This window comes from Haemaphysalis longicornis, unplaced genomic scaffold (assembly GCF_048455015.1).
Source record: "Haemaphysalis longicornis isolate Haplotype H1 unplaced genomic scaffold, Haemaphysalis longicornis Haplotype H1 scaffold_14, whole genome shotgun sequence".
In the NCBI taxonomy this organism is placed as follows: Eukaryota; Metazoa; Arthropoda; class Arachnida; order Ixodida; family Ixodidae; genus Haemaphysalis; species Haemaphysalis longicornis.
In genome coordinates this window covers 13,468,076-13,480,295 of record NW_027526245.1, presented here as the reverse complement: position 1 = coordinate 13,480,295, position 12,220 = coordinate 13,468,076, and the positions used below count along the sequence as shown (strand labels likewise).

Sequence of the window (12,220 nt, the reverse complement as noted above, 5' to 3'; positions counted from 1 at the left end):
CAGGGACATAATGCAAGGCACCATGTACAAGCTAGCCTCATGATAAAATAATGTTTTCTGAACAATGGCATTACATTTCAACCATGGGCTTCACCAGGGAACTTGTATGCATTGTTCTGTGATGTTTGCAGTTCTTGTTATTGCTATGTGGGGTCATTTAGTCTAAAGGTATGTTTATAAAACTCCAAATACCACCAAACCTTGCAAGTGCTGTACCATATGAATATTTTTCCGTAAAGAAAAAATAATAATGCAAACGAAAATAAATGGCTTGGGTACCCAACTTTTATAAGTAGATTATGAGCCGCAGTACGGAGGGAACTATATTATGAGCCGCATTACGGAGGAAACTATACATTTTGCATTTGGTCTTCCTTGATATTGAACCTTCCTGCTCAGCTCAAGAATAAGGCACTAAACATTGCAGGTAGCTACCTTGATTGGAAGTTTGATGCAATACTAAGAAGCCAAGGGTTTTAAGGTTCAAGGAAGTTTTGTGTGGTTGAAGTGTTGCACACCTAATTGCTTTCACTGCACAGCATGGTTAGGCTCTGCAGTGAATCTCGAAGGATGTGTACTGCAGTTCGGCAAAGTGAACATATAATTGGTTTTTTACGAAGTTTTGGGTAATCAACTACCTCTAAAGTTATAACTGTACTGAGATGTGGCTCCTGACTTTTTAAATTGATGTTTTAACAATCGGTGACACAAGTTCAAGGAAATTATCAGCTGATGTTGAGCTTCAATGGAATGTCTCACAGAACCGAGCTTGGAAAGCACGAATGTTTCATACCATAATCGTGTGTGATATTGTGCAATATGTGGTCTCACACCTGCTGCACCTGTGAACCGAGGATGACGCACCCGTTTTGTACCCCTTTAGGTGGGTGCTTTTGCAGAAGATGCTCCTACAGATTGGGGTGCTAAGTAGCACCCTAGGATACTTTTAGGCGGACAAGGGTGTTTATAACGCACCTGTCTTCTGGGGTGCTTCACAGAGGGTGCTCCTGCGGCGACAAAATCCAAGCACCCTAAAGGGCGTAAAATATTCAGTTTTTAGGGTGCTCCTGCGGCGACAAGCTGAAGCACCCTTTTGGGCGTAAAAATTTTTAGTGTGTATCTTAAAAAATTCCCTGAGCTTTTAGGCCAAAACCGCAAGCAATTGGAGTCGTATTTCATAGAGCTTTAAAATTAGTCTACCTCTGTTTGTATGTCTGGTTTCTGCCGATATCGCTACGCGATAAATGAAACAGGCGACTTGGGCGACGGGTAGTTCTATGTAAATGAAAGGTAAAATTGGGTTGTTGACTCTTATTAACTGTTGACTCTTATCAATTGTTGACTCATTTGAGATTCTCTTAATAATGTGTTGTTTCTTTGTTGTTGTGTTTTTGGAAAAAGAAACGCATCATCAAAGACTCCAACGTATTTTATGGTATGCTCACTGTTTTTTATCTGCACGCTGTAAATGGAATCTGAATGTGCGGTTACCTGGTATTTCTTTATACTAGCATTTGTGCTGATTTGCCTTTGCAGGTGTGTATGACGGAAACTGGTGTTAATACCTATGGTCAATTGTATTTGTTTGCTTTTGTTACGCAGCCATCTTTGTTTAAATCTAAAAACGAAACTCTTTGGATCTGTTGTAAGTTGTAGGGTAATCTCTAGTTGTATCTGTTGTTTTGATCCCTGCAATTGTTGCAAGTTGCATTGTACAGAGTGCGTAAGTAACTTTCTGTATTACTGTATAATGGTGTTATACAGATATTTTTTGTATTTTGCTATATTTGATGCAGAACTCGCTTTGTCTATTATCATGTTTTGTTTCTGTTGTGCCGCGGCCTCGAAACGGTCTCCTGGGCCCAGTCAAGCTGTTCGTTTTCAGCTTTTACCCCTGGCGACCATCCAGACAATCTTTTTCTGGAAAATAAAAATATGAATTGCATTGAATTTTTATTGCACGAATTACCATCTCAGTTTGACCCAGCAGTTTGTTCACTTCCTCGGAAACTGTCTTCAGCAACACTCATTATTCAGGCCTACTGGAATTTCCAATGGGTTTAAAGGCACAATAACCATTTCTATTTGGCCCACATTCTCTACAGGGGCAACGATGCGGACAATGCATTGGCCAGGTGTTAGCGAGGCACTGTAACAAAGTTTAGGAGGAATGCATAAATATCATGTATGTAAGAAAACATTTTGTAAATAAAAAAGTCTAGCATAATTACCAATTACAGATATTGTGAACCACTAACGGGGATAGAGTTAAATCCTTTGGGGAATCACAAAAACCAGCGGTGCAAGTTGCCATTTTTTCTAACGCTGCAAACGTAAAACAATACCTTGGTCAAGCAAGTTCTAAAGACATTTCCAAGCATGCGGCCCCAACTTACACTCATTAAACTGCTGCTGTATCCTACAAGCACTTGTTGTAAAAATGAACCTCGTTGCTATATTAGGTGATACGATTCGTAAAATGGGGTAGTTGGGAATTATGGTTGAAGTGATACTGTCCAAAATAGTATTTATAGACACCACCAGAATTGGGTGATTAAAATCGGTAGCTCACGTTCATTTACTTTAGGTCAATAAAATTTAAAGAAACGGGGAATATTTTCGTCACTTCGAATGGCTGATCAAGACACGCGAAACCAGTGTTGTACGGAACGGCGTTCCTGGAACTACTTCCTTTTGGGAAGAACGAAGGAACGTTGCCGTTCCGTTAACGGTCGGTGGAACTAACTTTACGCATTAGCTTTACGTATTGTTTAACTACGTATTAACATTTTCAATTAGCTTTCATGATTAACACAATGGTGTAAACTGGCCTTGGACCTATGGGCTTATTGCTTGTGGAAAATGTCGCATTAGGAACGCGGGATTTTGCAAAATGAAACAACGCGCTCGATCAAAGCAATTGGTAGAAAGTATGTGCGTTTTGTCACGTTTGTGACAAAATTTTGTCACGTTCATGTTGTCATATATTTTTTAATGTGTTTACGGTAAACTGCCAAATATTCGTATCCTAAAATTTCCTTATAAACATGGGCCACTTGTGTAAGCAGTAGGTTTAAAAAGAAACTTATCGGTCATTTCTGAAACCAGGAGCATGATTTGTTTTGTATATTTTAAAAGTTATATTTCACTGTGTGTACAATGCTTACAAAGACGTAAACCCTTATATAGGACATCATAAAGGTCGTGTTTGCAAAAAATTCCGGAAGTTAGACGACCGTATGCCCATATGGTAACACTTAAAACCTCCGAATAGCGCATAGTTTAGCAGATAGCAGATCTCAGTTTCCAGTAAGAAGAGTGAAACATTGCAGTGTACGTACCGGGCTTCCACACTTGTGGTCTTCGTAGTCATCAGGCTGCCATCTGTGGACCCCTCTGTGCGAAGCAAGGAGTCGATTAGATTTAAGCGTTTTAAACAGTATTTACTGAATATTTCACAGCTGCACTGTCGCCACAGTACACTCAAGGTACGCTTAAAATTCAGCGAGTGCTTTATAAGGTGAGGTGCACAGAATGAACTGTGCAGGTGGGTGGATTTCTAAAAAGAATATTACTCCCCAAGGGAGCTTCCTCAAACGTAGTCACACCAATCAAATATCATTTCTAAGGAATATTCACATAACGCTGCTGTAAACAAGAATTTATTATTCGACATCACGACGAATTCCAGTGTGAAGAATACACAATTTACGAATAAAAACGGCACAACAGGTTTTTTTCAGCCGATTTACATTTACTGTTAACAATTTTAGAATGTAGGTAAAGCGAATATTTTGAACAGCAACCTTTCTCAGGCGGTTTTTTGTGCGATAGGTATGGTCAATTAGGACTGTCACGGAAACTAAGAATTTATGGGCAAATTGTAAAAGCAGACATCGTGTATTTTTCAAATTAAAAATCGTTTTTCAGCTTAGACGTCAGACGTGTAGTCAAGCAAAGATATTGCCGATAAGATACAGCTTAATAATATGCTTTTTAGGCTCCATTTCCGCCAAGATTAAGGGGGATAACAATTGGTAAACGCAGTGAAGTTTTAAAAGCAGGGAGACTAACGGCAACAGAGCTTTATATCAGGGGTGCCGAATATGTTAATGAGGGTATTTGATAGAAATGGAGTGTACAGGGCAATTTACTAAGTGTTTGGAATATAAAAGGCGCTATTTATGAACAAAAAATGGCAGGATGGATTTCTCTGAAAACGCCTAGATTTGTTGACTTTGCTTCATTTTGTATTTTATTTTGGGAGTACGAAGTCCTCTACTATTGAATTAAGAATAGACTTTGGCGGGTACAAAGAAATAGACACAAGGTACAGTGAGCAAGAAAGCAAGTTTCCCCCAACGTAAAATATGCCGAGTATAGGTTGCCTTCGAACGGGAGAGTAAACATTCCGAAATAGTGGTATCTATCCCGAGATAGGCCAATTCACCCGTGGAATGACGCCAAAATGAGTTGACTTGTATACAAAGATTTCGTTAAGCCCATTTTCTGCTAACAGATAACAACCTTGGTAGGAAAATTATGTTTATGAGCAGCCCATTCGTGTTTATTAGCGGAAGAAAGCCTGTTTTATTACCCGCAAAATATTTTCATGTCCTAACTTCGGAATTCATTACTTCAGCACGGGTGTTTTTATTTTATTCATTTACTGAGTCTTTAAAATTTTCCTTGTTCTATTTCACTTGCGATTATTTTCCAGTTCCAGGTGCGTTTCTTTCTTATTCGCTTTCGTAGTGATGAGTGTTCTGCCACCATCTTTTCTATGGTTTGTTGGGGCGACGAAGTCACCTTTCAAGGGGCTTATGAACTACTTTTCTGCCTCAAAGGTCACTACCAGGAGAATACACCAGTTCTATTCCGCGTTTTGCAGGTTTAAAACTGGCATACAAAAACTTGATTTGTGGAGTGTTTTTTATCAATGCGACCCAGAGCAAGGGTCGCAAACACTCGGCCCTCTCTACTGCGGCCTCGCCTGCTCATTAGCTTCTTCGATTATCTATTTTTCTTTATTTTTTAGAACGCACCCATTGCGGTCACCGTCTTGTGAATCATCACCGTGGACCAAATATTTTAAATTTCAGAATGGGAATCCAGATTTTAGTCATCCTGGAGATCGGTATCGATATGTTTCTCGAATTCCGACTCCTAATTGCGTTCAGAAATTAACCGCCATATTTAAAACCTGAGAAAAAAAATTGTTTCTTTCAAATGCAAACGTCAGGCCACACTTTTTGAAGCATTCTCCAATAATTTCTTTGCTCCAAAAACATCTTTGCTGTCCCGGTTGTTGCGGGACCCGCTCACTGATGAGAGCTTCAGACATCTGCGCTACAGCATCCGCGAGCCGGCGCCAGCTCGGCAGCCGGCAGACATTGAATGATCCGGGGTCCGCGTAACTGAAAAAATACAAAACTCTACTCATCCATGCATCTGTAATTGCTGGTGCGCTTAATTGTCTTGAAGCAGACTTTGTGCGAAGGTAAATAACAAGAACACGCGCCGATACTGCACCGAGTCGCGATGTTCTCAGTGGTTTCAAGAATGATCACTACGTTATGCAGTTTAGGTGCGCACACGATTCTAAAAACGTAATGGGGAAATTAGCCCGATAGCGGTGAGCGCTTTGATGCTTGTTTCTTGTTGTCTCGTCTGTTAGCATGGTTATATAAACGCTCGTCCTGCTAAGGAAGAGTAATCTAGTTGAATATTGTGATGTCATTTTGATACTGGTCGTAGTAGTTGATTTGTAGTAAATAACGAACACCGTTTGGAGGGCACCAAGTTGTGCCCGTGTCCTGAAACGTCGTTTGCGTCATCAAATGGCAGCGCTGCGCGGAAGTCTTCGGTCGCTGTGGAATGTTTCGCTCTCTGACCACGGAACATCATCGACCAGGACGTGGATATTGTAAGACTTTGGCCTCCTCAATATCCATCGAAGTAAATTTGTATTTGCTAACCTTAATATTTTGTGATATTTCTTGAAGGTTTCCTTTTTTCAGTATTGCATGAGTTTGCCTCTCGCATGTTTTAAGGTATTTTCCAAGTACGCCACCTGGTTGAAAACGTATATATGTACCTGTTAGGTTTGGAAGTCGAAGCTTTTACTTGGTTTCATTACTGCTGCATGGAAAAGCTGGGCTCCAGAAGGCCACCTTTCCTCACTGGTGAACTGTGGAGTTTGTAAGTTTTTCTTCACGGAGACCTTTGACGCTGACGGACTCTGTTCACCTGATGACCGGAAGAGCTATTGAAGTTTTCTTTTGTGGATACCCCAAAAATATGTCGTTTTAATCTGCTGTCCACTGCAAAACGCCTTATGCTAAATTTGTGAAAGAGTGCCAAGAACCTCTCACATAGGTCGTTCCCTTGCCTGTACACTTAGCGCTCGTTTTGCTAAATGTTTATCAGAAGCATATAGACCTATTTTTCCTGACAGCCTCAAGCCATCGCCATTTTTCCGCTACGGGTGCGCCTTCTTCCTCGCGCTTTCGGGAAGACCGCGGGAACACGAGCCGCCGCCCCAGCCAGAAGTTGCTCGCGCTGGACTGCGGATCGTGTGGCTTATTGGGACGCACAATGTGGCTTGAAAATTATAGGTGCCTTTTTTAGTTGACGTGCCTGCAAGTCACAACTTACTAGTGCACGAGAGAGCACATTCAAGGCGAGCGAGAACTAATTCCACGTCTGTTTTGCCCATGCAGAACACAGATTGCGAATGTAGCGTGTCGCGCGTAGTTCACGCCTAAATGACGACCTGTGAGGCTCTGTTTTTTCGTGTCAGGGTTTTTGCGGTAGATTGCTCTACTCGGGTTTTTAAATCACTCCTGCAGGTCACCATGCCCGGTGTGAAATTAGCGATGTGCGGATTCTACCCATTTCAGCGTCACTGCGCTGTTGTTGAAGGCACTAACAACCAACGCAAGCGAAAGATCACCATGCCGGAAATATCGCGACGACATAGGCATAAGCATGTGCGTAATGCGATCACCTAATCAATTTTCTGGGCATCAAGAACGCTGCTAGGAGGGGGTCGTCATAGTGTATCATGCTGAACCGAAAATACTTGGAATCGAGCAGCTTTGCACGAACATGTATGGTCAAACGCAACTTTTATAGGCCTGGTTTTTGGGCGATATTAACTTCGTCCATCACTAATTTCGGTCTCTAAAAGCGTGTGGTGCGTTGTTCTGGGCGAAATCGTGACCCCTGAGACTTTGTTTAGCGGTGCAGCCCTTTCGAGATCGATTGTTGTAGCCGACGTTCCCGTAACAGAGTAATTACCTGTGCGCTTACCATTCTAGCGTAGCGGCACTGCGACACAAGGGAAGGATTGATTTTCGCTGGCCTTGCGTCCAAGAAATGAACGCAGCCAACCTTTACGAAACCGAAGTTAGCGATAGACAGGCTCATTGGGGTCAATAACCAGTATTTGAAAAGCGGCGTGCGACCGCGCTTTTTCTTGCAAGCTGCTGGATGTGTACGAATAAAGCAAATCTTTACTAATCTTTCTGAGCGGTTTCGTCGTCGCGGGGAGTAAGACCTTCATTTCAGGGCAGCTGCGCCGTACCCTTGGCAACGCATCAAGTGACGCGTCGGGCCGAGCTCGGCCGACGGCCGCGTTCGCTAGCCACCGCCACCGCCGACGGTGTCTTGGCGTATGCGCTCTCCCCAGCTTGGTCACCGCCTGACTGCGGGACTGCCGCGCGCATGCGTGTTTGGGCAGGGATGAGAGCGCAGCCAGACCATTCTCTCTGACCGTTCCGCTGGAGCTAGAGACTGTCAGCCGCAGTCGGCAAGCGGCTTCTGACCATCCCGTGGATATGGCCGGCGAGCTCCTTCAATGGAGAGAGTCCGGAATGGCATTGCGCTCGTAGCTAGCGACGAAGACTGAGGAACAGCAAGCCTGTCGGTTGGGAAACCGCCGGAAGCGGGAGGAAAATCGTAAACATAGGCAGGCTTTGGACAAATAAACTAGTTAGCGCTAAATCAAAGGAAATACAGTGAGAACAAAACTTAACCAGCTTAAGCCAAGCTTTCTCTTTTCGTATCCATATTTGAGCTAAATTGACAACCCATTACCGGCAGCGCTCTGTTCTCCCAGTTGCGGACGCCTATTTCATCGGGATTTCTCTGGGATAAAGATCTTGTGCTCGGTTGTTAGTGCAGTACACAACGGCGTAGTCACTGCCCAATGGGTGTCGTCTGTACATCTCTTATTTCACACAGTGCACGGCGACCTGTACAGGAGATTAAAGAAAACCAAGCGGCTATAAGAACCAAGGTAAAACAAAGCACCGGAAAAAGCCTGGTGCGACAAACTGAAGCCTGACAGGTTGTAAGTTTGGTGAAAACAACGTGCGACATGCTGCATTCTCGATCTATGTGTCGCATCAGTAAACCTGGCATACAATTATTTATTGCTCGCCCCAATCCCCTCTCTAGTGAATAACCAAGCTGTAGCGTGCGGACACGTCAAACAAAAAAAAAGGCAGCAGCTTCGGTCAGCTAAGCAGCAGCACAATCCTAACAATCCTTGTCCTAATAAAGATCTTGATTGAATGGTTTAAATTATACATCCAGAAAAACGCGTATCCTTGGTTCGCCTGATAGACTTGTAAATGCTTAACTAGCAAACCGGGGTCGACCAGAAGAGAGAAAGAGCAGGTGACAGGGCTTAGAGAAAGAGAATGACCGGAGAAGATTTTGAGATAGAGTGAGCTTTAAGCCACAACGCCAGTTGAAGTGAAAAGAGGCGGAAGGAGAATACAAGGTTACTCAATGAAAAAATTAAGTACGGCCCTTGCGGACCGAGTACTTTTCAGCAGATCGCAGCACGTGACAAGGTAATATTTTTATACGCGTAAACAAACCCACAAAAAGGCAAAGGAAGGTCGAGAAGATCCAGAAAACTCACAGGCGTAGAGAAAATATATAAGACAAGTACCAGCCTTCCGTATTCGGACAAGTATGGCAATAATGCTAAGAACTCTTTGAGCCACATGACGAAGAATAACGTTCCCAAGAGTTTTACGTGCGGGCGAACTGCCATCAGGCAGATGCTTGCTGGAACAACAAGGACAAAAACACCCTTCCAGCTCTGAGAACATGCACCTTGTAAAGAGTACAAACAAGTTGATGTTAGCAATAGCTTTATAATGGCTACGACTGGGAACAACATCCCCGTTTGCGACGCCAGTATCCCCTCGTGGCCGAAGTTCCTGAAGGAAGATATTCCCATTGCTGCTCGCAAATAGGAAGAATATATCTATTTACCGTGGTACTAAAAGTAGCGCCGCTATTGCGTCAGAAAACCTGGTACGCTAGGAAGACACCGCCGTAAAAATAATCCCGTGTACTTAAATGACGGGTGATGTCACAAGTTCCCAGATAAAATTATGAGGATAGATACACGTTGCTGCTGGAAATGCCTAACCGCACTCTTCCTGGGGAGTCACAGTGCGACCCCATCCAGAGGAAGAGAAAACTGACAGCCTAGAGTAGTAAAACCTGTTCCTGCTGACAGGAGTGGCTCTCACCAGGGAAGGGTTTGTCGCTGGGTGCCACCTACCTGAAGGAGTATTGGAGGGAAAGCTGCTCACCGACAGCTACGAAATAAGGAAGTATACGGGATACGCGAGCAGAACGGTTAACGTATGCAAGTATATGTGTGCCTTAAGTTTTATAACAAGTGAATAACAATTTTTCGGGGCTATTGTTACGATGTCATCGAAACAATGCTTTTGTAACTCCAGGAACCACCGTCCTATTATTAACTTCGTCAGCAGGATACAAGTTTCGACTTGATCCGTGGTTTTATATTCTTTCGTTCAATCATCCATGTCGAGAAGGTTTTTATTTAATTTTCCAGTTTCTTAAAATTTGCATAATTTTCAATGAGGTTTTTGTTAAAGAAAATGAGCTTATCGACTGATGGTGCCTCGACATTCATTTGCAAGTTAACGCTATTGATAAGCACGGGGACTTCGTACTGGAAGAGGCGTCGTTATTGAATACGAGTGTTAATAGTTCTCGGCATCGTTAATGTCTCGGCGTCGTTGGGGAGAGTCATGTCAGGCTGAAAATCGAAGCTGTTCCCTCGCTGGTTAACGCAGGCGTCCGTTAGGAGTCGGTAGCGTTCTTGAGGGTGTCGGATCGGTATTCGCTTGGTGAGCCTTCGATTGATCCTTGCGTCATCATGTCGGGTTGCGGTCAGTGGTGAGCCGTACCAGTCAAGTGCCATCGCAGACGTGTGCGTCATGTTATCTTTGAATGCCGGCCTGCACACTCGGTTCTTCAACTCTGTTATCTCCTCAATCCTGGTCACGGCATAAATTCGTTGAAGAAATAGAAGTGCCGGTCGCGGGACGTGAGGGTTCTTTATAGGCAAATGAAACTGCTAACCTCTGATGATAATATAAGGAGGCAGCTGCTAATAGCCGCCACGTTTTTTACTATGTACAACAAGCACCAATGGCAATGGTGCAATCAGACCATCGCCGAATGAAGCATCTGTAGCTTTATCAGTAATCTGTTCGAAACCAACCAGAGACATTCTCTGGCTGTTTTTTCGTTTCGTCTCTGTCCTTTTTCTTTTCCTGATTATCTGCTGAAAAGTTTTTACGTTTGCAAATTTATTTACCCTCCATATAGCAGCCACACATTTCCTGGTTTTTACCAACACTGAAACAAAGTCACCCCATGAGCGCCACGACCCAACACTTTTATAGTTCGCGATTTCGCTTATATTATAATAGATGTTATTGAAAAAGCATATGCGCAACAAATTGTACAGCTACTTTCAAAACACCTTTTGGCAGAACGCACAAAAAATAGAGCGCAAATTATTATTTTTTGTTCAAAGCAGACAGCTTCATAGCGTACACCTTATTGAGATTTAAAGTAATTTGTACGCATTTGTGCGGCGAGGAATGCACATTTTTTAGATAGTTGTACTATATAGACCTCTTTTTCGCAACCAAAATAAACATATAAATGCTTCAGTAGCTTCCTTAAAATGTTGTATTTTGGATTTATTTTTGTTGCACCAATATATATTCTTGACGCGGTTCGATGGCCGCGGCCGCTTATCTCATATAGCTAAAAAGTTAGGACGCTCGTGAACGCCTGTGTTCGCGATTTCTGCGCTCGTTATAGATCCCTAGGTGGTGGAAATTAGCCCGGAGCCCTTCGCTATGGGACGCCGCATAGCCTGTCTTCGCCGGCACGTGAAACCTCGTAATCATACAATCAATGTGTATGGTACGATTTCCTTACAAAGCTCCTTTCATTGCTGCCACCTTTGAAGCATTCAGATATAGGGGTTACAATATTCATATATCTTTGCATTATACCAACACTAGCAACACAAAATCACTTACATTTCACTTTATTAGGATGGCTGTAAACAATGACATACTTTGAAGATGCCATTTTGAGATGTTGCTTGGCATAATTTTACTTAGAGCGTCATTTTTATGAATTTTTTGAATTCCCCAACCTTTTCCATTTCCCGACAAAATGTTTCAGCGAAAGAGACTAGAATGTTCTAAGGTGAACCTGAATAATTTATTTGAAAAATCACATCACGATACGGCACTGCAAAGCACACGAAGTGGTGTGTTTTTCGCATTTCGGGATGGCTTGTTAAAAAACCGTAGTACGCTCTTCTCAAAACACATACCACCCCAATGCTACAAGCGGATAATTGTCCTCTCAAAGAATCGACTGAACAGAAGCAGTATGCGTTTCGTGCAAAAAGGTCAGAACCAATAGAACTGAAATTTGTATTTGCACTCACACGGCACGTTATACTCACAGAATGTTAGTTCCTACGCCAAACAATAATGCAATGAATAGTATTTTCATGGCTCCTTTCAATATCTCGATTCCTGAAGAACGACTGGCTTGCCGCCTGAGCCTGGGAATAATATCCTAGGTTATATAGGTATCCTGACTCCCGCAAAATAATTGATCAACCAACCTGCGCGAGAAAATAAGCGCCAGGTCTTACTTAATCATTGTTCTATGCAGGGGGGAAAACTTTTTCTTTTCTGGGAAAAATGATGATGTCATTGAAATTCTTTATGCTCCTTTTTTTCTGTGGATCGTTGGTGTTCTTATTGCAACAGCCGCGTTGCGTTTCTTTTGTAATGCGGGTGGTAAGTGGCAGCACAATTGCGACCTTTTTTGACAATTACTC

At 42.8% G+C, this 12,220-nt stretch overlaps 1 long non-coding RNA gene across 1 annotated transcript; it reads right to left on the bottom strand.

Annotated features, from left to right (window-relative positions):
- Positions 1 to 1,934: 1,934 nt before the first annotated feature.
- Positions 1,935 to 11,975, bottom strand: LOC144164968 (uncharacterized). Its single transcript, XR_013321280.1, has 3 exons — positions 11,837 to 11,975; positions 3,342 to 3,396; positions 1,935 to 2,149 (listed from the first exon to the last, which is right to left on the bottom strand). It is a non-coding gene; the product is annotated as an uncharacterized LOC144164968 (long non-coding RNA).
- Positions 11,976 to 12,220: the final 245 nt, after the last annotated feature.